Raw genomic sequence first — 27,319 nt, 5'->3', positions numbered from 1 at the left:
TGCCATCATCCTAGCGCGTGTATTCGCAGAGAGCAGAGCGAGGGTCGCCCCTCGCCTCACCGGACTGTGGCTCTCTGATTGTACCGGAGAGAAGGATTTGACAGGGTGCCACTTGCCAACTTCTCCGTTAGTTTCTCCCGGTAAATAACTGCCTCGGTGCTATGAGATACAGACTGTTGCATGTGGCAAGTAACATGTAGCATTTTATACTTGGCAGCGAATTAAGAATCCCTTTTCTGGCATTAAAACAAAAAACTGAATATGCCGCCTCAAATTCTTTAAGGCTTATTATGTGGGCTTATTTGGAAAACAAAAACTGAACAGATTGAGAAGGAGAAGGAAAATCAAACTCATGATTTTTGATGGTTTCTCACTTCAGTAGTATTTGCTAAACAACGTATTTTCCATAGAAAATATTAGCGGTGAAATACACGAATACTAACCACAGGACAGAACTGGTATCTTACACCAGTAACAGCCACTGGCCTATCTACAACAGTTTGCAACACTGGCATTGTCACATGCGGCACGCAATGCTATTCATGGCTAAGGATTTACTCTTTAAATACCTAAATTTAATAATTTAGCATCTAAGAAGGAATTTGCATTAGAAAACAGTGCCTCTATTGCAGCAAAAATGAGCAGGGGAACAATTGCAACAAATTTAATCCTGTCTGGGAGAGTACTATCCCCCACATGGTTGGAATCGGTTACTGGCAAGGGCTCGGTTTTCTTTCTTTCCTCGGTTAAGATTAAAAAAAAAATCATTGTGTCACGTGAGAACTGGCAGCAACTTCTAAGTCCCCCAGGTATACTTGCATTATGATGGTTGTTACCGTTACTGAAAACAGTGGAATGAAGTGGGAGTAAGGGGGCTAACTGATATAATACAGGTACCTTTTCTTCTACAGCGATAGATAAATCCATACAGCATAATGTTCACATGTCACTATTCTGTGCTTTTTTGCTCGGGATTGGGATCCCTGAAGCTGCTTAGACTTTTTCTGTCAAAAAACCTAAGGTTTAACACTCCATCCTAAATATTGTATTTGTTTCATTTCTGCAGGCTGCTTTTCCTTGGGTATCTTTGCCTTTGTTTGCTGAAAACTTCCTCCTTATAGTCATCTTCTTTCTCTCGTTTAATCTTTGTTCCAAACAAGGCTAAATACCTTTCCCCTCTAACCTATCTTATCAACGGCTTTAAAGACAGTAGGTCCAGCTCTCCTTCAACGTGGGACTAAAATGGGCTAATTTATCATCAGCAGCAAGGTAACCTCTGCAATCTGTACACCTTTACCCAAAAGGCTGATACAAGTTTTGTTTGGGTACGTGCAGCATTGCCACATGAACTGACATATTCATTTTCATTAATAGCTTTCATTAATATTGGTCTGCTGAAAATGTTAAAATGAAAACACTTTTTTAAAAGACCCAGTATTTACTACTTTCGTGGCAGTTGCACTTGCACAGAGCTGAGAGCACAAAGCTGGAAAGCAGAGCTTGTGGTGGCAGTGCTGCAAAGGCGGCAGCTGCATCGCCCCGCAAACTTGGATCCCCACGGCTGGCAGTGACTAGACAAATACGCATGTGGGGATCCGCTGTCTGGGATCCGCCTCCTCAAGTATGGGCGAAGTAAACAGTTTTTCCCAGAGGTGTAGGTCTACTGCACCTACGTCTAATTCTGACTCTTCTTCCAAGCCACAGCAGAGAAAGTGCAGAAGAAAGGAAGGAATTAGTATTACTCCAGTTTTACAGATGGATGCCAAAGCACAGTAAGAATAATAATCTCCAGGGAAGGCTAGGACTTGGCAAGAAAGCTGTGACTAAACTCAGGTTTCTCAAGTGCTGTGAACCAGCCATAAGAATCTCCTTTTTTTTTCTTTCCTCCTTTTGATATACATACAGGTAATCTAATATGCAGTTAAATATACCTTCCCTCATTAGGTCATTGCTTAGGAAAGATATTTCTCCTGCAGGAACACAAAATAGCACAAAGCTATCTCTGATCCTCGCATTCCTACCTGCTTAAAAATGAAGTTGACTCTATTGACAGCTAGGGTTACAAACTGCATGACATAATTATTTCTCTCTCCAAGTACCTTGCCAAAACCAGTGAAGTGGCCTGTTGGTTTCTTCTTTGCCTTCCATTAAAAAAAAAAAAAAAAAAGTGATCTTCATTTACCCATACAGTTTTATTAAAACACGACAGGAAGAATGTAGCTAACATACTTGCAAATATTGAAACCCTATTTTCTCTCTTGTCTAACTACCCAAGCCTTAATATATTGTGGAATTAAATTTGGAAAAGGTCTAAAAGTGCAGGAATGGAGAAACTAGGAATGGGAAGAAAAATATTCATGCATAAATTACCATGCCATATAGGTGTTTTTTACACAACAGCACGTAGCTGTGGTTTTCTTACGTATAACTGCAGATAAAAGGTTTCAGCCTACAAAGTGTTATAGATGCTGTCTCCTTTTCATCAAAGCATTTCACAGGTTCTTAGTTTTTATCATGAGAGTAAATATATTAAATTGAAGTCACTGGTTATATTTTGAGCTAGAGACCTATCTAAATGGTCACTTCTCATCCTGTGGTGGAGCTCTAAATGACAATACAGTGACTCTATTTACATTACTATGACTAAGATCCTTGATACCATTAATCTTACTGCTATTGCTTAATGCTATATATCATGAAATATTAATGTTAAAAAAAGACCCAATCAATTTAGACTGAAAATTGATGAGTGGGTCTACAGATGGAGTCCCAGCAATGGTTATATTTCTTCCTTACACTTCCTTTTCTTATGCACTCATATTCATCTGGACGCCATTAAGCCACTCTCAGGTTTTTATCATGGCTTCCATGAGGATGATTACTATCTTCTGATATTGCTTACCACCTAGTGAAATCATTTATGGGAGCCTGGCCTGCATAAGTCAAAATCAGTTGGATTTGTTTAAAAAGTTCAGATTAGTGATCTGAGCTAACCTTCATGACTTTGCATAAAGCAAACTGGGATGCACACATGCGCCGCTGCACTAACAGATTTTGGGGAAGGCTATCATTGGCAGGGGGGTAGTTAGTGGTAGAGCTAACTGGCAGAGCTGGGTGCAGACAGGACGTCTATGCACAGCAAGAGAAAGCTGAAATGGAATAGCACCAGTGGGAGTTCCATGTCATACATAAAGTCTGAGAACAGAACTTCCAATAGAAGCTACAGTTTCTTGATTTTGACTGAGAACAACCTAAATAATATTTTAAAGCATGCTTTTTACCCAAAGAGGGTAAAAATCATGCTGTAAAGCTAAAGCAATCTAATGATTGCTTTAAAAGTGATGTCCCTGCAACTTATTACAAAGTTAAATAATATTTTTCTCCTATCTTTAATAAGAACAGCTTTGAATAAATATTCCAACATCCAATAAAACAATTAAAATATTTATTCTGAGTAGCTATTTAAAAGAAATTTATATTTTTTAATCTTAACAGGGGATAAAAGCAAAATGGGCCAGAAAATCATGATGTGTCATAAAAGCAAATATTTTATTATATCTGCAGCTAACTGCTATTAGACTTTAGTCTGTCTTTTTCTCTCTCTTAAATTTACTACTAACATAAGAAATTAAGACAATAAAATAAAACATAAATGGGATTTTTTTTTTTAAATATAAATCCCAGTAAATCTTCTAGCTCATCAAATACGGAGCAAAGCCAGCAAAAAGATACAAACTTTTCTCTTTTAGTTTTAATTTAACCCTCTTTCTTAGTAAATATTTAATGAATCCAAAGAAAAGACACAACATGCTATGATGCATTCAGCCATTATAAATGTTAAATCTTATAATGGCCCACACCTTGCAATTTTCCTCTAGGCATTGAGCCAATGTGGCTTGACTTCCATAGGATCTTTCCCGGATTAAGCACTGGTAAAAAAAGAGTACAGCAATCTGACCTTATTTCTCCCTTTTCACAACTTTTATCTAAGTTTACATCCCGAACTGCGTCCAACGTTTTTCACTTGTCACAACTCAAGGAGTTGCCACAGTTCAGACATGATGATGTTTAAATCATGTCAGAAGAAGACTACTTCCTAGTCCCGCCCAAGAAGCCGTACTACCGATATGCATCAAGACTCCCTAAACAGGCATTTCAGCCCCATGTCAGCAAGCAGCAATAATTTTGTGGGCTGGCATGGAGGTTGTATCTCACCCAAATTATCTCCAGTTGTGGAAGGGGGGAAGAGGTAGTCATGAAGCAGAAGTTCTGGCTCTTCACACTTGGCATATATTTAGATGGCAATGCATAAATCCAGTGCTTTTACAGAACCAATTAAAATAGGAAAAGTTATGTATTACAATATTCATAAGCAGGCTTTTCAAACATTCTGACATAAAACATCCTCACCAGCCAACTAAGATGTAGTCCCAATTGAAAAGTATACCTGAAGATCTGGATAATATCAAAACATCGCTCTTCAGAAGTTTTGGTTTGCTATAAATGTCAGAAGCAGCACAAAAACCGTCAATATGTCAGTTATTCTAAGTAGTCTTCTGAATAGTATGTGGGTATTTTGGAGTCCTTATAATGGCATTATATTTCAAGTTTATCCCTTTCCATACAGTGAAAATATGGCTCCCTGAATCTGATAGTGTATATTTCTGGAAACTGATGCAGATATCATACTAATTATGACCATGAACTATATGTCATTAGAAGACAGAAATTTTCTCATCACATGGAAAAACACCATTCCGATAACTCCATCTTTACTGGAAATCCTTAAACCTCATTACAAAGAAAAAAAAAATCTTTTAAATGTCTTAAAAATGTCACACAACTTTATTTTAAAACTCTGTGGAAAATGAAGCTGAAGAATACTTGGCTGTTTTAATTCCACAGATGAAGCTCAACTGTTCTCATGATTTGTTTGTGCTACCTATTTATTAGCAAGGATTCTTCTCCTAAGAAACTTAATGATTTTTCAAGTGTTTGCACTTGAGGGAACATATTGATCATTTTCCAAACTACAGAGAAAATCCTGTCACGTAGAATTTCAAGGAAGTTGTTAACTGTCATTTGTAAAACTCCTATGCATCTACAGCAATGAAGAACTAATGCAGCAAGCTTCATTTAAAATTTTGAGATAGTCACAGCATGTCAATGGGTGGTGTTTTATGGTATTTGCTTTAATTTGCTCTGAATGACACATGGCCTCAAATAGTTCATGTTTAATGCCTCACACAGCTGTGGGATGCCACAGGTGGTACCAGGTCTCCAGCAGCTTATCTCACTATGCTTCATCAGGCCTGTTAATACAACATGACCCACACCTTCATTACATTCAATATTTTCCAAGAGACTGTGTTATTCTACCAAAGGGTAAGTGCATGAGCTAACACTCGTAACACAAGTAGTTTCACTGAAACTTTCTTAGCCACGTCAGTCCTGCAGCCCTTTAACCTCTTCTTTATTTCACCCTTTATACTCTCAAATCCAGGGTATATCTAATGCCTGCAGTGCAACAGCTCTAAGATTGTTTTTTCCCTGTCAGGCACCTAAAATTTTATTTTAGATTTTCATGGTTTTGCTCCTCAACTATTGTGACCTTCTCTTTTCTGTCCTTGTCAAGTGCTATCTTGCTTCTCACTACTGCAAAGATCATCATTCTGGCTTACCACTCCAACTATCTCAGCACTCCCTTTACATTTCTAATGGATCAGCTTCATCATACACAAAATATATGCCATCACTTTCAAGGCCAGTACTAACATACTACTGTCATGAATTTTATGACACAACGTGGCAAAATTATCATCCAGATAGCAAAGGGAGAAGACACATCATTAATAATTAGAAATAACATTAATAATTAGAAATACACTCTGCTTTTTGCTACATTTTTTGCTGCATATTATTGGAAAACTGTCAAGCTTCCTGCAGACTTTAGCTGTTAACATTGTATTAAGTTAACTTTATCATAAATATGATTAAGAAACTTATCTACAGCCTCAAAGTAAGAGACTGATGGAAGAGTTCCTCCAGTTCAGCTGATGCAGCATGTGGATGTTTGCCAGACTTTTCCTCCTAATCCCTTGTTGGTTCATTAGTAGCTCACTGCAGACAACAAGAGACTGTTATGCCAATCAACAGTAAAAAGTCACAGGAAAGCCTAGCTCATATGCCTATGGAAAACAGCTTGAGAGATTGGAGCAAGACAGCATCTTTCACAGTTCTGCTTAAAAAACCCCCCAAACAACCACAAAACACAACAGATCCAAAAAGCTAGAGAAATCTGAAACCAATGTCTACTGAACCTTACAGTCTGACTTAAGCACTAGCGTGCTGTTAGGGTGTGTTTCTAGTCCAAAGGGTGAGCTTCCACTTTGCCCAGAAGTTTTTATTAAGACAAATGACAGAACAAAAGAGTGAAGAGTTCAATGTTTTTTTTCAGACTGATTATACAAAGCTGACCAACATATATAAAGGAAATAAAGCAAGCTGACAGATACACTGTTTCCACCTCTGCCCAATTAACCTACTTGGAGCACTATGAAGGAGCCCAGCAAGTTTCTTCTTAACAACTTCACAATGTCTTTTAATTTTTTTCCTGCGGACCTCTACCGTGTATGAACCTCATGCAGACAAATCCATGTGCCTAAGCAAACCTCATTGTAGGTTCAAACATCAGTCTTAGTTTTGCTAGGAGTTTTGTTTTGGTAGGAGGGTGATGCTAAGCCATCTTATTACAGAAACTCACTGAAGGGTGCATTAGGGTGCCTGAAGAATCAAGGGGGATTGTACCCTTTTTCTCATGGTGAAAAAACATCTTGCAAATAACTTATACCAACCATATATTCAATAGTAATGCAGTAATGCTTATCTCATTGATACTCAATGATTGTTAATGGTTGTTTTAAACCAGCTGAACAGGATAGATGGCCCTTTTACGTGAACAACTGTACAGAAACAAACACTTGGGTTAGCAGTCTCAGCAGACAGTCCTAACTAGTTCAGTTGCATGTGTGGTCTTCAGGTTTGAAGAACTTTAGTGCAACAGTCCAGAGAGACATAAAGTAGTGACATATGCTATTTAAATGAACAGAAGATTTCTGTACATTGAGCCACCAAGACTTGGAGACTTTCAACATTGTTAAACTCAGCAGAGCTACTCTTAAATTAATAGGCAGGAAATTCTTCTTGTTATCTAAATTCTCTCTCCCTCTCCTGTCTTTATGCAATATATATGCCCGTACTACCACTTCCTTCCTCTATTATTACACTCTTTGGTATCTGGTGAATATTTTTCTTTATAAAGTGGTCATATGTGTACCAAAAATGTGACTCCTTTTTAAACAGATTAGTAAATCTATTGGTTCTTTAGTCCTCATCACTCTATGCTTTTTGAAAGCTGCTTTTATTTAAATTCAGATTTGCTGCACTGGAAAGATTAGGTATTGATTTATACCTTCTCCACTTGGGTCTGGAATATGAACGTGTTTCTGTGTGAGTTGGTAATCTTCCAAAACGGCATGGAAATTTAAGGAGCGAAGACAGACCCAGTGGAGACACAAAGAACAAACAAGACACTGAAATTTGTTTACATATTGATCTTTAGAAGTGCCAAAAGAGTGTTGCTCTGTCATTTTATTATCATATAAGAATTTCTGCAAGAGGCCAGATAATATTTGCTTTGCTTTTATAGTCACTGACAATATATGATGAAGAGAGCTCTGAATGTTCCAGGGAGTTCAGAAATGTAAAACAATAAGAAATATGACATTTAATGCACCTCACTTGTCGAAACAAACAAAAAACAAGTGGGATGCCTGAAAAGCCTTGCTACAGTTAGGTATTTATTTATTTTGTGTTTCCTACTGCTTTCTCTGAATACCTCATCAGTTTTTTGATTGATGTTCAATCCCCGTATTCTCTTCCACGAAAATGACACTAGGATCCATGCAAATTCTTTACTTCATTGCAGATAAACTCGACTGATAGGCAACCATAGCTCTGTTTTGTGCAATTTACATGAGAAAGTAAAGGTCAGGGGTAGATGACTGAGAATGTGTCTGTTCCTCAGGAATAAAAAAGAACAAAGAATGAAAATACTAAACCAGAGTTACAGTAGTTAAAAGGGAGACAGGGATAAAAGAAGAGAGCAGGCATCCGTAGATATGGTATGGTCACTTCAGGGCTCTGAATGGCCCAGGTCTGCCAGGTTTAAAGGATAGACTGTCATGAAACAAAGAAAGATCAATCTTTTTCCGTGAGACTTTTTGCTACCGTTATTAGCACCGCTAGCATTACAGGTACCATTGAGTAAGAGAGACCATACTTTCTTGTCATCTGTTGAAAATATAAAAGGGCCTACTCAAGTAGAAAGGTTGAGACTGTAAGTACAGGCATCAGAGGATGCATGTGGTGCATGATGGCCCAGTAAACCCCTGTCACCCAGCTGTCTGTCAGTTTACATGACAGAGAAAGGATTAATTTCCACAGGTTATCAGGTGATTAAAATATTCTGCAGAGTAAAACAAACAAAATTGAATGCTTCCCTTCACATGGGAGGACTTAAAAATATATTCAAAGCAAGAAGATTGTGTGTGTGCTTTCTGTCTGGAAAAGTACTACCACTGAAATTGTGCTAGATAGGTTAAAAAGAAAGCCATTTAAAGAGCTTCAGACCAATTTTTAGGGTTCTCCTGCAAAAACAGTAAAGTCTAAAACTGAACAGAGCTAAAGAAAGAGCAGTACGGAAGAAGGAAAAGAGATTCTGAAACACTTTATTTTCCCCAAGCTGGGAGCCAGAGGGTTCAAATGGCATCCTAAGACTGCTACCTAGAAATTAATTTTAGAAGGTAATTTAGATTCAGCCATGAATATAGCCTTATCAGAGTACAGGAGAACTGTGAAATCAAATATATACATACCTATATACACAACATGGGAGTGGCTGGAGGTAACAGTGATTCACATCTTACATTCATCTTCAGTACTATCAATATGCTTCAAATGTAAAATTCCTCCCTCGTAACTTCAGCCATTCTTTGGGTTTTCTTCCCTCTGAGGAATATCCCTCTGAAGCATTTGTAGTGTTTTGCATCAGAAGAGAAAACCTGAGCTCCGTATTCAAAGCAAACAGCAGGGTTTGGCAGAGGGAGCCCAGAGGTTGTTCCCAGTAGAGAGCTCTTCCACAGAAATGTAGTGCAGCAGTACTGATGGCTGGAGCAGAGTCCACCACTTCTTTTCAGTCTTGCTGCATATGAGGAAGGCAGCCCATAGGAAGATGGCAAGATGAGTTTGCTAGTAGTCTCTGCTTCCCAGTATCCACCTTCTCCACTGCTTCCTCAGTGAAAGGGTCCTGCAGAGCTGAGCTGTGGTACACATCCATCCAAACCCTACATAGGACCTCCACAGTATCCCATTGCATGTCTTCCACCTCTCAGCAATAGAACCAGGCTCAGGATTTTTCCCATGGTTACATCTCTAGAAACCCTACAAACCTAGAGCCATGAATTTTTGATGCCTGTTTTGTAATCTGCCTGCCATGGCTTGTGGGCTTGACTATTTCCATGCTGGCTGAGTTTTGTGTGACTTTATTTTTGAAGCAGTATTTTCATTTCATTTCTTGCAGCACTTTTCAGCATAATTTTTCTTCCTCTCTGGCTGTTTTGTACCTTTGCACTATTTCCTGCTGACATTGCCAACCACTAGCAGCATGTGGCATTCTGTAGCTTCCTCTTTTGGACAAAGTTCTCATTGTTCTCCATTGTCCCCATCGCTAATCACTTGAAATATGAACATCAAATTACAAGGAGAAAGTTTGCATCTGCTTTTCCCAGGTTCTATTCTGAACTGTTACTGCAGTAAAGGCTACCTTGCATTTGAGGCACAGATTACTGTATTTTGACAATTTAGTTGTGTGTCAAGTGACAGTGATCTCAGACCAGTCTTTAACAATGTGACACATTAACCATCTCTTCCTACCCAGTATCTTACTGTCAAAGTGAAATATCGGTGTAATCTTTTCTACACTGTCAAGCAATGGATGGATCAGAAATACTGGTACAGTAAGACAAAGCATCCTCTTTGAATTTATCAAAATACAGAAAGATACATTCATTCCTCAGTGAATAACACATTGGCATGAACTGCATGTAATGTGCTACCCATCCAATATTAGTATTCTACTCTCTATGCTCAACCATGGCTGCGTGTACCATCTTTTAACACATTACCAATGACACCCCAACAAACATCTTTGCTGTGGCTTTCCACCACGATCTTTTTGATACTTCTGTCATTTCTACATAGGGAGTCGCTCCCTATTTTCAAATAAACATATATGCAGATATAATATGCTGGTTTTGACTACAGGAAGAACTGAACTTCCATCACATGTTTTTTCACAGATCCATTTCCATTGTATCCTTGCTAGGTGGTCTTACAACATGTTAGTTAAGTAAGACTTTAGCAAGCACAGGATAAAATGTCACAAAAGAAAGCCAAGGATGTAGCTTTTTTGCTTAATAATAGATTTAACCCAACTGCTAGCCTCTGTAAAAATAATGGAGTGCCTTGTTCTGATAAATGTAGGAAAATACCAAAGAACTATTTGATGCAATATTGAGAGAGTACCCAGAATGCCTTTTAAAACTATGTTATAGTCCGTGTAACTGGTAAGCTGTAAATCATAGGTACAAAAGTCTATGGAGTCCAGGAGCATGATGATACACTCCTAAGCTAAATATTTATGTGCCAGGTCTAACAATATTAAGTCTGTGATGTCAGAATAATGCTGATCCTTCTTCTCAATGAGATGTTAATTAATGTGCTTAGCAGTTGCTTAGTAATAATGGCTTTGAAAAGTCATCAATATTAGGCATTTCACAGCTTCTCATTAAAAAAAAATAAAAATCAAGTGGACAGTAAAAGAACCAAATATTTGGCATACTACAGCCTGATAATTAACTAGGTATGAGAGCTTTTGAGATATTCCTATAATCAAAGAAGTTCTGCATGCAGGGAAGGTTAGCAGACTGGGTTTTTCTTCCTTTCACATGGGGACAATTTTCAATGATCCAGAATAAATTCAGAGACATTTTGAAAAACTGCACAATTTGCAGAGAGTCATTCTTCAATCTGATGACTTACATTGGTGAAACTTGTTCTATGCATGAAGCTTTGAAATCTGTCCTATTCCCAAATTACTACCTCATATTGTTGCAAAAGTAGTAGAAGTGTCAAGTTAAAAATTTAATATAATAATTATCTGAAACCAGAGCAATATTTTAGCAATAACCATAAGAGATGCACCTAGCTCTGCTGAGAGTTAAATACATATAGACCTCACACTTGAAATTTCAGAAATGGGATCACTGAAGTTGAATGAACCCTTAGAAAACATGGCCTATGCAAGTCAACAATAACAAAACAAAAATATTCCTTTGGGAAAAAAGACTTAAAATATAGCTGGCAAAAAAAAGTTCGGAGAGAAGCATCAATTAAAAACATTTTTTCAAAGAATTCTGCAGACTCAGAATTATAAAGTTGTAGAATTTTAAAGGCTCAGGAATCCAGCTAGTCCAGTCTCTTGCATTGTACTTTCCTGACAGACATTTAAAAAAAAACATAAAAAGAATTAGAGCCCAACCCCCCCAAGAACTCTAGTATTTTATCAGTCCCTAGAAAAGTTGACCCCTGTCCCCAACCCAGTGTATCTCCCAATTTCTTTTGCTGCTATTTGAGCTCATTTATTCTTGTCTTATTCATATATCTCTGTAAATCTGTCCCTCACAAGAAGCCGATCTGGTCTAAAAAATTTAAACTGAAGCTACTAGAATTCTTTGCAGCAGTCACTTAATTTTCTTACGTCCTTTCATATACATCCTACTTATGATGCTCTGGTGCATTGTGTTTTTAATTGGAAAACTAAATATCTACAGTGTTCTGGCTATTTGTAAAACATTTTTTCAAAAAAGGAAAAAATAAAGTTTTGGGAAATGCATTTTTCCTAATATACAATGTAGAAATTTCAGAATCATCCAGAATAAATTCTAAATTATTCCACATCTGTGGAAAACATAACTCTCATTAAAAGTGACTATTGAGTACTTTGCTTTTACATTGTACTCTTTCCTCTATTTGTCCTCATTTCGGTTAAAAGCTTCCCTAGGCATTGACTGTGTTATTGTATATGTTCAGAAAATCATCCCAGGTGTATCATAATCTAAATGGTAAATGTTAATAAAATGAAGCAAAGCATCTAAGCTTTCTATTTAAGTGGAACATGACTGAACTGAAAAGTCCGGTGGGGACACGCTTTCTATTTCGTTTGGAAACCACTGAATACCGCTGTTTCTATAAGCTCATTTGGCCCCTCAAATTCAGATCAGCTGCAGCCAGCAAGATTATCTGAGGTATACAGTATTTAATGGAGGTCAGCATGTATCCCTGACTCTTATGAATACGTACTATGATCGTGTTCACTGAAAAAAACCCAGTACACGCAGACTCGCGGTCTGTTTGTCCATTGCACTGGAGAAGAAAGTCCTGCCAGAAATCCTGCAAATACAGACAATGTCTGTGCACAATGATTTTGCATTTTGAACACTGCATTAATTGAAAGACAAATGAAATTAGGGGTAGTCACAGAGTTCCTGCCTTGCTAAGACAATTATATATCTTGTATACATCACTTATTCAAGAAAAGCCAGTGTCTGCCATATGAAATAAATTTAGCATTGATATGGTAGTTTTGGCTGGAGAGACAACTTAATCTGTAATAAATGTTTAAGCCAGGACCCATTTCAGGGAATTTTGATCAGAAATACATATTTCTGACCTCATGAACTCTTTTGGAGGAATTCAGTATCCCAGCAGAGAAACTGCTTTGTACTGAGGGAGCTGCTGCCAAATATTCAATATATAAATTATTCTACTCTTGAATGCGTTGATCTCTCAGCAGAAATGAGCCCTAAATAACTATCTCATTGCATGTTAACAGTTTATATGGCTGGATTTCAATTCTGTGTAATTTACTGAACACTAGAGAGCTTTATTACAAGGTTCAGGATAAATTAAATGAAAATCAAGTACAAATGAAGTATGGGTCACCCATGAGCAGAATTCAAAGAGATGCTGGAAAGCAGAATAGCATCTGTTACAGCATCCAAAAAGACAGATGGGTTTCCAGTGCATCTGTTTTCAGAAAATAAAATGGTTTGGCTGAGGTTGGACCATGTCTTGTTAGAGAAGAAAGATGTCCAAAGAAATTGGGCTAAGAATCATCTGGACACGCTTTTGCCTCTGCTTTAGTGTAGACCCAATCCCATTTTGAGTACAGAGAAAGAATAGCATGAGATTTCACAGAGATCAGGGGAATAGTATGTGAGAGAATGTTTCTCTTTCTTCTCCCAATTGAAGGATCTCAGCTAAAAACAAACAAACAAGCAAACCCCCTTTGCAATCTGCAACACAATCTGTAAGCAACAAGACCTACATAAACCAGTGGTCCCAAAGGTAGTGGACTTAATTTGCTATTGGTTTGTAATATACAGTCCTTTCCAAAAGTACAAAATGGGTCCAAAATTTTACCAGTTTAAAATGATACATGACATTTATTTAGTACTGGAGTACTAAATGGCATGCTGGCATGCTCATATTTAGTGTTTAATATGAGCATGCCAGCATGAGAAAGAAGGTGACCAGGGTCAGCTGAAAACTGCAGAGCAAGACTTCTTTCTTTTTGAAGTTGATGCTTACGGTCTAAACCTCATGATTTATGTTTGACTTTACTAACTAAAAATGAAAGGGAAAAGACAGTATGAGGTATTCTGTACTTTTTCTCTCCAGCTGTGTTCTGGCCTTGCAGATCGTTGGCTGTGCTTTTGGAAAGCATATGGTCACAAGGAACTTTTCTCTGTGCAGCACTCTTGTATTGCTGGAGCCTAAAGGTGGGGGACTGATTAGTCTTGTTACAACTACTATGTAATCCTGTGCAACTAGTTATTAACTTATGCAAGGGACAGCTGGTTATTAAGTTATGTCTTCTTACTAACTAGTTACTAATTTATGTCTGAACTTACTTACACAGCGGGCAGCTATGACTTCTCTCCCAACCAGGGCACTTTCACTACACACAACCAAGGAGAACAGAGCTGTATGCAAGTCGGCGCCACAAGCCTGGCCTGTCACCACACCAAGAAGCTGGCAGGACCGTGTCCCGCAGGGAGGGGACTCCTCTCCTCCCGTGGGCAGCACTGCTGACTACCCCAGCTGTGGCTCATGAGTGTACACGAGAGTCCCTTATACAGAATTACCAGAGTTGCATTGCCTTGCAACCAATATAATCATTCACACTTGCATCAAATCCAAGTAAAATGCTGCTTGTCAGAATTCTCTGCTCATATTGGCAGGTACTGTCATCTTTCATTTGGAGACCTGGGCCCAGCTTGTGCGATGAGGGGAGGAAGAGGACCATTCCCAGCTGCCAGCATCTGCACAGGGCAGCACAAACCCTAATGGAAAGCCTGCTTGCCATAACTCCTTTTTCTGCAGAAATACGTAAGCAAGGAACATACTCCTTTAGTCACTCTGAAAACAGGCACCTTGTATTTTGGATAATTGTAGTCAAATAAAAAGTTTATCTTATTAAAGTATGATTCAGTTCTTTAAAAAAAATCACACACACCCCATCCGCCTCAACTTCCCCAAAAAACAATCCCAAAACCCAACTTTGTTTGAAACACAGTGCCTTATTTAGGCTGGGCTTTTTTAATGCAGCAGATAATACCAAATAAAGGATATTCACAAACAAAATTCAGCTCTATATTTCTGCTTGTTTTAACGCAGGCTGATGGAGTGCCTTAGAGTGCCGTTACATTTTTAAAAATAGAAGGTACATGAATAGGCATGCACCTCAGTTTTTCAGAGAAATGAGTCACAGCTCTTCAATTATGTTTCTTTTCTTTGCTCCTTTATTTTAAATTTAAGAAAAGACCTTATTTGTGCATCCTATTGCATCCTTATCAAAATCCTGTGAACATAGTTAATCTCACTTCATGTGGTCAGGATAACAGCAATAACAACACTGTGAAAAGCAATAGACCTCATTGTTAATGTGGTTTATTGAAGCAGATAATGAGATCTGGTATTCTACCTTGAGAGGAATATTGACAAGTAGCACTTTACTCCGTAAATATTCTTGTTTATGAGTTGGATTCTATGCAAAGGAAAATTAAATTTCTACTATGAATTCAACTTCACCAACATATTCTTAGTGTATTCTGGAAACTGCTTCATTTCTGTATATATGCACTTTTCCCATATTGTAACCAATAGGACATAGGACTTGACACCTTCCCAAAACCTCAAAGTATTTCTCAAAAGTGTTTTGCAGGGAAAGGGAAACAAACACCTTTAGAAAGGGAAACAAACTAAGAGGTAATGAGCTGCTTTTCGTAACACAGTTATAGAGCCAGAAGTATAACCTGCATATCCTGTTGTCCATCCTGGTATTCAGTCTGTCTGCTATAATAAAGTATCTACAACACCACTCTAGTTTTGTTGTTGCAATTTCTGTAATTCCTTTAGTGTGTTAGTCTGCTGTGAAAGATTGAAAAAGACAAGGCAGAGTACAGCTCTTGCTGTGAAAAAAATGTAATTCGGAAAAGGCAGAAGCAGACTTTTACTTTATAGAATAACAGCTGACTATGGGGTTAAGATTAAAGAGTCTCCAAAATTCTTTGAAATTCGTCATCTTAAAGAGTTTTTTCATAAGCAGTCTCAACTGTAATGGTTTAATCAACTGTTGAAGCTCACAGCTGATTTAAATCAACTTTAAAATCAAATGTGTGAAAAATGTTCTGGCTGAAATGGCATAGGATGCTACCTGACATAGAGGCTGCTCTTAATCCTGCAGCTAAAACTAATCAGGAATGCAAGAACTCAGTTTAGCACTGCCTTAGTTCCAACCTCTTCCCAAAGTGATATCAAATCTTGATCCAAGCATTGTGAGGAACAAGTGGAAGACATCCCAGAATGAAGGAGCTGAATCCACTATCTGATTGTTATTAACCATCTGTCCTCATTTTGCACTGCATTAGTTGGGCTAGATAAAGCGTTGGAGTTGACAAACTTTAGACTTTTATATTCTGGGAATGAAAAACAGACATTTTAATAACACAATTTCTGACTTCATAGTAACAGCAGAATCCAAACCTCTTAGTTCATAGCTCTCTACTGATGTTGAATGTGAAAAAGGAAAGCCTGGAAGCGCTTAGAAATAACAGACTGATAAACTTTTGAATTCATGTGCACAGTCTATAGCTATGATGAGTTTTGATTTTAATTGCACATGCTGTTGGAACACCTTCTGGCAAATGCATAATATAAACCCATAAAATGTATACAACCAATAAAAACACCTTTGGATTTTGCCATCCCCTAAAACTGACCCATTACTACATATACAGTGAGACCAGTGAGCTGGGACATGTCCTACCTGCCAGGCCTGTACTGCTTTTGATCTGCAGAGGTGCAGTAATTTCCACGGCAAGGAGAACCCCTTTGACTTTTGCACAGAACTGCCCACAGCACAACCACATGGGGCCTAGTGAGGAGCAGCTGCCAAAAAACTGACCTGAGCACGTCTGGTGGCCATATATCCAGATGTCAGCTTGACTGGAGCTACATCTTTAAATGAGCTGCCTGATGTTTAGGAGATTCCAACAAATTGCTGTATCCCTCTTTTTCCATCCATGCTAAAACGTTCAGATTATCCATGGCACTCTGTAAAGTCTGGGAGCTCCAGACAAATCCCAGATTTGTGAAATTGTATTCAGGCAAAGACGTACCCCTTAAGTCATGGAATAAATAGATCTTGTGACAGTGCATTCAACTCAGAGAAAGACAAGACCATTCTAGCTGGATCTGGTTGTCATACTTCAGTTAAAATTATGGCACCGCTTGCCATGAGGAGCAGTTATAACCACTACCAACGTAAACCATTCAAACGGAATGCATATATATTTTGTAGGTTCAAATCAAAGTGGAGCAGATATTTCTGAGACTGAAGCTAGTGAAAAATTAAGTAGATTTGCTTTTCCCACCCCAGCCATATATTTGAAAACCTCCAGCGTTTGTGCGTGAGAGAGCAAGATGCTGAAATATGGCAGAAGAAAATTCCAAGGCAGAGAGAGAGACTGTGGTGGATTTATCTGTGTACTGTCAGAGAGGTCAAAGGGAATCTGATTGAAAGTTTCACCTCTCTTATTCGGGTTGCAGTCAACAGAAGTAAAGAGAAAAGCAATACTCCTTTGGGGCTTAAGTACTGAGAAAAGGAGGAAAACTATTTGTCCCAGAAATGAAACACTCTAAATACTGCCATTTACCTACCTGCTAATATGCAAAATTGTTTTTATTTTTAATCTGAGGCTAATGGAATAAAAGAACTGGAAAGAGGGCAGGCTTACTACAGCCCTTGTCAGACTTCTCTCTCACTTGGTTAAGAAAACAGGAAAATAAAAAGGAAAAACATTCTTATCACTACACCCACTCTGGGTATCAACAGGTGGGAAAGTGCAATATTTTAAGTCTTAAAAGCCATTATTTCCTCCACATGCTCTCTGTGAAGATGAAAAGATAGAATACAATGTTTGTGTGTGGAAGAAACTGAGGAGTGGTTTGTGGAAGAAGCTGTGGGATGCTTGCATTAAACAAGGAGGTATTTAAATTAAAATATTGTATGTAGCCGAAGGACAAAAATATATTGAAATGAAAAGGAAAAAAAGTTCAGAGTTATAAGGATACTATGAGGATGGCTTGAACTGAAGGGTGGGTGAGAAATGGAACACTTGTAGACCACAAAGAAACCGGCTGAAGTGATTTGAGTAAGAGTTTTCACTTTTCTTTATTTTCTCTGTCTTTACTTTTTCCTTCCTTTTTCTTTCCTCACTGGGGATCTTTTCCTTAAATTCTTACTATGTAAATATATTTACATTTACACAAATGAGCATTTATTTACATTTCAACTTTGCATGACTACTGCTTTTCTGCCTTAAAGACCTTGGCAGCGGTACCTCCATTCTCCTGTGAGAATTCATGGAATATACATAGCTACCTAAATCATGTCTGACAGCTTCAGTTAATGTGGGCAGGTAGATTTTACACTATGAAATACACTTCGTCCATAACAATTAAAGTGTACTGCACAAGTTACGTGAGCAAGAGAGACGAAGGGAGTGTAAAGAGTTAAAGCTTCCATGGTAACCTTGGCAGTGAGGATGCAATTGGCTCGCTGGGTCCCTTCTGTCACGTCTTGATTCCATGCCAACAAATCATGAACTGTCCATCATTTCACACATCTATTTTTAGAGCATCCTCAGCTGCTTCCAATAAAATGATAAATGATACATGTTCACAGAGGGCTAATACTGGTCATGGAAAGGGCTGTTTCCATCTGAAATGCAAGCTGGAGCTTTGGAGCAAAACAACGTGACAAAGGTACTGACCTGTAAAAGCAGATTTAGAGGTTTTGGTCAAACTGCCCTTTGCTTTTCTTAGCAGCAACCTGTTTCTAACTAAAGGCAAACAAAATCTATGCCAAATATGATCCAATATGCTTGTAGCTATTAAGGGAATTGTTCCAAAGGGCTAGTATATCTGCAGAGTCACTCTCACGTGAGAGACATTTAGGTATTGCCTCATCTATACTGGAGTAGCTCCTCTTTTGTGCTTTAAACAGGAAGGCATGCTAAGCATGTTTAAATGATGATATATGACCACTGCAAACACAGAATCTTTAATAATGCATTTCTCTGGGAGACACCTCTATTCATACAGGATGCCAAATGAATATAGTCAAACAATGAGCAGAAATTGCTTATGTTGTACCAGCAGTTCGTTGTAGTGTCTGCATTGCAACAAAAAAAGGCAAAATATATATAGACAAATTGGAGAGAGACACTTTATGGAAGGAGAAACATGAAAAGAAAGTCTTTGGGTGGTCAGATCTATGTCAGCAGAATTCATATCATACCATGGCACGGAAACTCAACACAAAACTTTGCACCTAAAGTGCCCTCAGTGCCTACAGATGATAATGCCTTAAAGAAGTAAGGCAATAACTCAGTGTCAGCACTCTTCATAATTCTGCTTCTCTCTTTTTGTTTGACCTTTATCACTTTTCTCCTTATTCTGAATGCTCTGCACTTAGTTTGCCTTACTCCAGCATCACTTGCTAGACTTATAAAATATCTCCTAGACTTCCAAGCCAACTTTTATATACAAACTCAGCTTTCTGTATTATTTCATAATATATCCTGAAGACACACAGCTCCATCATTTCTAAGCACAGAGAATTAACTCAATATTTTACAGGTTACAGATACTGATCAGCAACTAATTTTGCACCACTGTTTATTCCCATTAACTTTATATAATTTAAAATATGGACTGAAAGGTCTTTGGAGAAGATACTGTAGATTCTTAAAACTGTAATCAGTCCCCAAACTACTGAAATTTCACTCTTAAAGTTTTTTCTAAATAAAGTCAGTTTGCTTTTAGTGTTCAAACATTTTTGTACATGTATCCCAATGCACTTCTTATTACACCAGGATAGCAAACTGCAGTCTTCAGATGGTTTTCCTGACAGACACAATATATTCTGAAAAATCAGAACAGTAGTATTACTTCAATTCTTCTACTTCATTTGCTAATCTGCCTGTTGTATGTGACAGCAGAGAGCTTTTTCATACAAACAGGTAGACTCCTATTTTAATGCATTGTGTTTGCTTCAGAAGCAGAAAAAAGCTCATTTTTAGTATTTCCTTTTCTATATATTCCTTCTCTGAAAGCAATAAAAATATTGATAATTGAGTTATTATATACTTTTTAAATTACAGATTTTTTTTTGACAAAAGGATACATGAAACTCTGCAGTACTGATTTTGTCTGAAGTGCCAAAGAAAACTTTAGAAGTGTTGCTTCATGAATGTCACTTTTCTGTTCTTCTTCTACAAAAGAAGAAGTCTTCCTCAGCTATGAACAGGGCTCATTTTAGTTTTTAAGAAGAGATTTCTTTTTGTTTCTGTGCTACTGGGAAACACTGGAATTAGATATCCTAAAGACATTTCATAAGAATAGTTCACTTGCAGCTATCTTAATCCAGGTATGTTGCATGTACTTAGTAATGAAAATAATTTGTAAACTTCTCATTAAGTGTTTAAAAACAAATGAAAAAATGCACCAATTCCACAAAAAAAATCAGAGAATACCTTTCAAAAACCAGCCAAACAATTTTATAAAATCAGCTTTGTTACAAAGCTAATTATGAGTATGTCCAAATGCAATATTCTGTTAGTTCATAAATGAGTAGAATTACATCAAGTTACTTTTCTCTCAGTCATTCCATGTACTGTTTTGGCACCAGTAAGAATTAATTTTTAAAGCTTATTAAAAAGTTTGTATTTTTTCAGTCTTGCAAAGCCACACGACAAGGCCCTTAATATTAAGCTGACATAACGGCATAGCAAAATAAGTATCCTGCTCATTAATAAGATAAACAAGGACAGAGGCGCTTTCACCGTACTTATAAACACAAGGTTTATACATGAGTCACCTCCACTGGGGAAACCGCAGAACCCAGATAGGCACAAAAGGGCCATCTCCTGGGAAATGCCATGGCATGAGGCAGAAAAAGAAATGTACCCTTGTAACTCCTCGTTAGAGTATGTTGAATTACACTGAGTGGATGCTTTGATTGCACGACATTTTCCTTCGCAAAATTTTAGTTGGCTGTTCTCACTGTCACTGCCAAAGCTATAAAGGGAAACAAGTGAAAGAAAGGAGGCAGGAGTAAAACAGAGAACTGTCCTGCTGTTCACAGGTCAGGGAACAGTCATCCAGATCTGCTCGGCTCTGTCTGCTCACTCCTGCCCTCCACTCAGGTACCTCCTTCTCCAGGAGGAGAGGGGAAGGGACTTCTGACCACTTTCCAGTCCCTCATGGATCACCAATGAACACAGACACACCTGAAGGGAAATTACCAGTCAGTCCTTAGAAAATACATATTTTATAGATAAAAATTTTTTTCACTGTTTTCTCTGATACTCCTTCTTCATTCAATACAAATAAAAGTATTTGTGATTTTAAAAAAAAATTATAACCGCTTAGCTGCATGCTGGCAATTCTGCCAGCACTGCTTAGTTTGTGTGCCAGGCCATAGTATTTTGTGAAAATACTGATGTACAACTGACGGAAGCATTCATTTATGTATTATTGATAAAGCACATATGTATAATTTAAATTCACAGGCAGTAATTCTTTGCTCCTCAAAACAGCTAGATTTATTAACAGAATAAGATTCTGCTCCATGTGAACAAGAGTGATAAAATGAGGCTTTTAGAAAAATATTTTCTTGAAAAAAAATGGATAAACGTGACCCTATTGACACTATCATTAATAATTTGGAATATTTGCATAAATGTGAGCAAAGATGGATGACTTTAAACAACGGTCACTAATTAAGAGACCCAAGGAAACAAAGGACTAATAACACTTTATAAACCAAGATAGGCATATTAGCATACTGTATCTCATATCATTGTGGTAATGTCAGAAAGACAAATAATCCTGATTATACCTGAAGCAATACTGTAACTAATGCAATCAGCCATAGCAAGGGACTTTTGTTTGCTATTCATTTCTTACATAAATTCTGATTTTTAAATTAGGTATGTTGCTGGAACGTATATATGTATGAAAATGAATAAAATTTATTGCAGTAATATGCAAGCTGAAGGATCTCCCTGCAACTGAATTATTAGTCGCCATATCCTAAAAGTAGCTAATTATTATGCAGACTTCAATCTAAGTCATATTGTTGGAAGAGAACGGCAGATCATTAGAAAAGTCTATTTTTCAGATTTCTTGCCAGAAAAGCTATTTGTTTTTTACACGACAACAAAATCTTCTCCGACTGAACATTTGTGAGATTTTTTTGAATTAGCCAAAGGCTGAAAAACTACTCACAAAGAAGTAATAAAAAGTCATTTAACTTCAGTTAGCTCTGCTCGGTGCTAATTAATGTGTTGCAACTATTTTGAGTTAAGCGCTTTGGGACATGTGCTGTGTTAAGTCCTGAAAATTAGCAGAGAGGCACAGGTGATATTTAAATATTCTGACAATTTTTCTTTGAATGAGCCTCTGAAAAGCAGTGGTCCCACTTTTCAAGGACTTCTCAAAATGTAGGCTCTGCATTCTTGTATATGATGTGAGCCAGTTGACAAGGTTACTGGGGACTGAGAAATTATTACCGGATTTTCTACAGGGGATGAGACCTGTGAGGGGATGGACATACTCTTACCTATAATTTTACCCTGAACTTAGTGAACAATGCTGTCACCACATTTCCCATGCACAAATGGAAGGGCAGTCCATCAATGAATAATGTCAGCTACTGTTCTGAATAACAATCTACAATAATCTAGTCCCTTCTGAGCATGGTTCTTGTAGTACTTAAAGGATTAATTAATTTTGTCTCCCAGTAAAATATAATTTAATGTTATATCTCCTATACATAAATAGGGGAAAAAAGGGGGCGGGGGGGGGGGGGGGTGTGAATGAAATCAGCATTCAAAAATGTCTTTTCTTTCTGGATCTCAGTTTTTCAGTGCCCATTCAGGATACCTTTGTAAGTACCTTGGCATTTTCTCTGTACATCCATACCCTTGTCCTGGAAATTTGACTAGGCACTGGAAAGCACTGCAGCTTTGGTTCTGGTCTGCATCCACTAAAACCAAACAAAAGTGCATACGTTAATTGCTGTTGTTTCCTACTCAAGATAGAAGGTGGGGGCATCCATTTCTCAGGCTTTTTAGACTGTGCTTTGACCAGACTGCTTGACCTGCCTACTGACAGCACTCCTCTTTTTCCTTGTTGAGGAGAGAACATGATGGTAGTTTTCTGGCGGCAAAGTGGTGTTGTGATAATCACAAATTGTTTCTTCTCTTCTAGTTACATGGAAGTGAAAAAGACAAGTAAGGCTCTTAAGGTAAATTCTACTTAGAAATCTGGGGAAAACATGTGCCAGCAGTGTGACAATAAGACAGGAAGCCTTCAAGGACACTGTTTATTGTATCTTGGACAATCTCAAGACTGAAACTTAAGGCTACTCTGATTTCTTCCTACCTCTTCAAAACATTCTTTATCAAACAGATTTGACCTGTGCTGCATATTTAAGCAGGTAGGTTAATACTAGTAATAGCAGAAACCTAGTTCTTGAATTCTTTGTACTATTATCTGTGGTTAGGGAGATTTCTTTTGTTTTTAATGAAAATTTTTAGAGTAGGTTAAACACTGAGACGTACCAATAATCAAATATGGAATAAGAAATTATTTATTTTCCTAAGTGATAATGACTTAATTTCATACTGTTTCAGTATGAAGAAAAAATATTAGTTTGAATTCAAGTTGAACTGTTAGTGACAGATTCGAGTTTCAAATTCAGTTGTTCTGTTTTATGAGCCTCCTAGCCCCAAATTCGATGAGAAGTCCTTGGAAGGCAACACAGCGTAATTTGTCTTTTTTGGAGGCCAGAGAAAAAGAGCTGTGTTTTGTGGGTGCTCAGTGACAAATGCTCCCAGAATGAGGCCATAGGCTTATAACCTTGATGTGAGTGGAGATTCGTACTGCAGGTTCTCCCTGGAAAGTACAGAAATAAAAACTGCTACCATTTCAGTTCTTAGTTTACCTGTCCATAGCCAGGAAAAGAAAAAAGAAAAAAAAAGAAAGAAAAAAGGAAAAAAAATTTAAAAAAGGGATCGTTAATACAGAGAGAGCATAAGAAACTACTGTCTGGAACACCCAGAAATGTTGTCTTGCTTCTGAAAGCCAAACGTTATGCAGCTGTTAAACTGTTGAGCAAAGAACTGGAGACAGCAGTTTAAGTCAATAGATCACTATTGTTTCCTTGCACTGACTCTGGCTAGGAAAAAATGAAATGTATATGACAGCTCCATCATATATTTGACAACAGTGACTAGCAGTGGCATCTGGCACATTGGCAGTGGTTCTGAGCAATACCAGCTCTCACTGAGTATGCTTATAGAAAGCAACAACCAATCTGACTTTAAATCAAAGGAATTATTGGCTAGCTGATAGACTTACAAAACAGAGTTATCTGTGGATCAGCTGAAAAATCAGAATTCATATGGAGGATGATCACAACCAAGAAGAAATCACCTCCCTTTCAAGTATTTCTGTTCACTCACTGCACTTAGGCACGAGAGCGTACAATTACCCATGCTGCTAGTGCTCCTGGGGCTCTCTGCATGCTTGTTAGCACCAGCATTTGGAAATGCAGGGACCCGAGTGAAAAGCTGATCCTTTCCTCACTCTTAGATCAAAGAGTTGAAGGAAATTAGGAATTGAGTGCCCCGCTTCCTCTCCACTTTCTCCATAGATGTAGTTACCACTGTCTCTGACAGAAAAAATGGTGTAGGGCTGCAGCTCCTGCTGTTCTCTATTACTGTCTGAATTGAAGGAAGGAGAGAGCCCTTCAGCTCAGCATCCTGTTTCTTCACATCCATGTGGCTTGTGCTGTGCTGGGTAAAGAAAGGCTGATACTCTGTTCTCTTCCATTGTTTATTTAACAATTCCTATAGAAACAAATGCAGTAAAGAAAAAGTGTCCTGCCTCTAATATGGTCTTCCTTCTCAAAAATGTAATTATAAATCTCTCTTCTTCACATACAGTGAGTAAAGTTCAAAAGATTGCAAAGCCTTAGCTCTCCTCCCCAACACTGAAATCAATTTAAATGAGAAAAAAGGCTGTGCCTGTTGTTTTGGGAGTAGGAAGGAAAACTCCTTTGAGAAAAGTCGTGATAATGAGTCTGTCCCTGCTTCAAATGAGTTTTCTTCTTCAGCCCTCAATCATTTCTACCTCTGTTTCATCTTTGCTCTTTCTTCAGTTATTGGCACTCTTTGCTTTCCTTGCTCCCAGGCCACATCAAAAGTCTAGGAAACTCTGAGAAGCTAAAGGTTTATTGGTTTAATAAACCGATAATTGACAAACTCTAGTGTGGGCAATTGTGTTATGAGTGGATGGATATGCGCTTTTTTTCTCCTTCAGTACTGATCTGGTGCTTCAGTTTGGACTCCTCTTAGTTAGAGACAGATAATTTTATTTTTACTATGTTAAACTGAGCAACACTGTACAGAACAAAGAGCAAAAAGGCTATTGATAACCAGAGAGATATAAAACAACTTTCAACCTCTTCTTTTTGCCATGTGTATTTCAGCTAACTTTGTCCATAAAACATAGATAGCAGTTCTTTTTCTTTCAGAAAAATTATCTCAGAATTTCAGCCATTATTTTCTTTTCTCTGAAGTGCTCTTCTCAGTCAAAACCTGTTCACTTTCTTTCTACAATGGCAGGGACTGTTTTAAACTGGGAAATACAGACTGAGAACATTGTAAGCAACCTTGTAACTATCCATCAGGGACGAATAAAAAACTGGAATGGGAGAAATAATGACACAGTAGTCTTCCCAATTTACATGTCATAGTAGAAATAACCTTCTTATCCAGTTTGCTATATTTCATAGTTTTAAAGAGCAGTCCCTTAAATCCTATTCTGCAAGAGCAACTTTCCACTGAAGGGTAGAAAAAGTTCAAGTAACACCTGAGATAGTTAGGACACTGCTGTACTCTTGCAGACCTGATAACTTTTGTTTTCTGTCTTCTTCAAATTAATTAATGTCAGAAGCTGCTCTAGCTTTTATTAACTTTTTGTGGATGAATTATTCCTGATTATCTCATAAGTACTTAGCATTTAAGTTTTGACTGAAGCCTACAACATTTATTAATTAATTAGCAAGGCAGGTGAGATGCATTCAGATATTTTTTGCTTGCTGGTTAAATCTTAAGGTTGATAGCCATGCAAGAATAAATCTCTTCAGAGCCATTCCCAACATATGTGATCTATAGCATATGCAAGATTAAGCATATACACAGCAATAATACAAAATCAGCGTTTTAAATTAATTCCTAAAATCAAAATATGCAGAGTAAAATGATGGTAAGCACCATGAATACTACAGTAAGGAAAGTGTATGAATTGCATGATACTTCCTTTGGGACAAGTATCTTTTTTTAGTTTTACTTGCATAGGATTCTTCACTGAGGACAGTAAAGTTGATGGAGCTATGAGGCCTTTTCAAATTTTTAGTGATGATCAGTTAATTGATACTGTACAAGGATTCTCAGAACACTCTAAATTTGTTTCCAATGATATTTCTGAAGATGAAGGGTTCAGGAGCTATGACAATACACTTCCCATTAGAGAAAACCTGTAAAAGTAACACTTCTGCAAAAAATAGTGAAAGAAGAAATATTAGAAATATGTGATTGCAGAATATGCAAGGAGAGCAACTCCCAGGCAAGAAGAAAGCATAAACACCATGGGATGAGAAGCTACCAGGTTATCATATAAAAACTAGTACACATCTCTGGCCATCCAAGTCCAAGAAAAATTAACTTTAACTGGGTCAGAATAGGTGAAAGGAAGACGACTTCACTCTTCTCTAAAATCCTGTTCTCTTCCAAGAAGAGACAGTCATTGCAGACTTCCCTTTTGTGAGAGGTGAGGAAAGGTTGGCTTGCTTGTTAAGCAAAACGATAGGTAAAGATACTAACCCTTGCAATAGTTGAATGAAAAAGATAAATACAAGGAAGAAAGAAAAGCTATTTAAATTGAAGGAAGCATCAATGATTAAACTGCCCATGAATGAATTTTGACTGGAAATCAGAAGGTTTCCTTAAAGTTCCTGAAGACTCACAGTCGTAGCCACACTACTTTTTTTTTCCCCCTTCAGTAGATTTGAGCCTGAACTGCAGTCTTTCTTGCAGGCTTCCTACCTTTGATTGATAGCTATTAAATTAGGTTTTACCCCTTTGGTTCTGTCCAGATTAAATACATTTATAGCACAGCATGACACAATGAAACAAAGGAACAAGTGGCAATTACTTTGTCTATTTTTGTCTCCTACATAGTTAACCATCATTTAAACACTGAAAAGGGAGTAAAGAGATCTGTGAGTTTGAAAAAAAGCAAATTGAGAGAATAGAATCATAGAATCATAGAACCATAGAATCATTAAGGTTGGAAAAGACCTCTAAGATCGTCGAGTCCAACCATCAACCCAACACCACCATGCCCACTAAACCATGTCCCTAAGCACCTCATCTACACGTCTTTTAAATACTTGCAGGGATGGTGACTCAACCACTTCCCTGGGCAGCCTGTTCCAATG

At 37.7% G+C, this 27,319-nt stretch overlaps 1 protein-coding gene across 2 annotated transcripts in view; it reads right to left on the bottom strand.

Annotated features, from left to right (window-relative positions):
• KCNIP4 (Kv channel interacting protein 4) overlaps window positions 1–27,319 on the bottom strand; it is a 466,638-nt gene that overhangs the window by 218,510 nt on the left and 220,809 nt on the right. The gene's annotated exons all lie outside the window — the stretch shown is intronic.

Source organism: Pygoscelis adeliae, unplaced genomic scaffold (genome assembly GCF_000699105.1).
Source record: "Pygoscelis adeliae isolate BGI_AS28 unplaced genomic scaffold, ASM69910v1 Scaffold24, whole genome shotgun sequence".
NCBI lineage: Eukaryota > Metazoa > Chordata > Aves > Sphenisciformes > Spheniscidae > Pygoscelis > Pygoscelis adeliae.
Note: the sequence above shows the minus strand (reverse complement) of the source record. Positions and strands in the feature narration are given on the sequence as shown.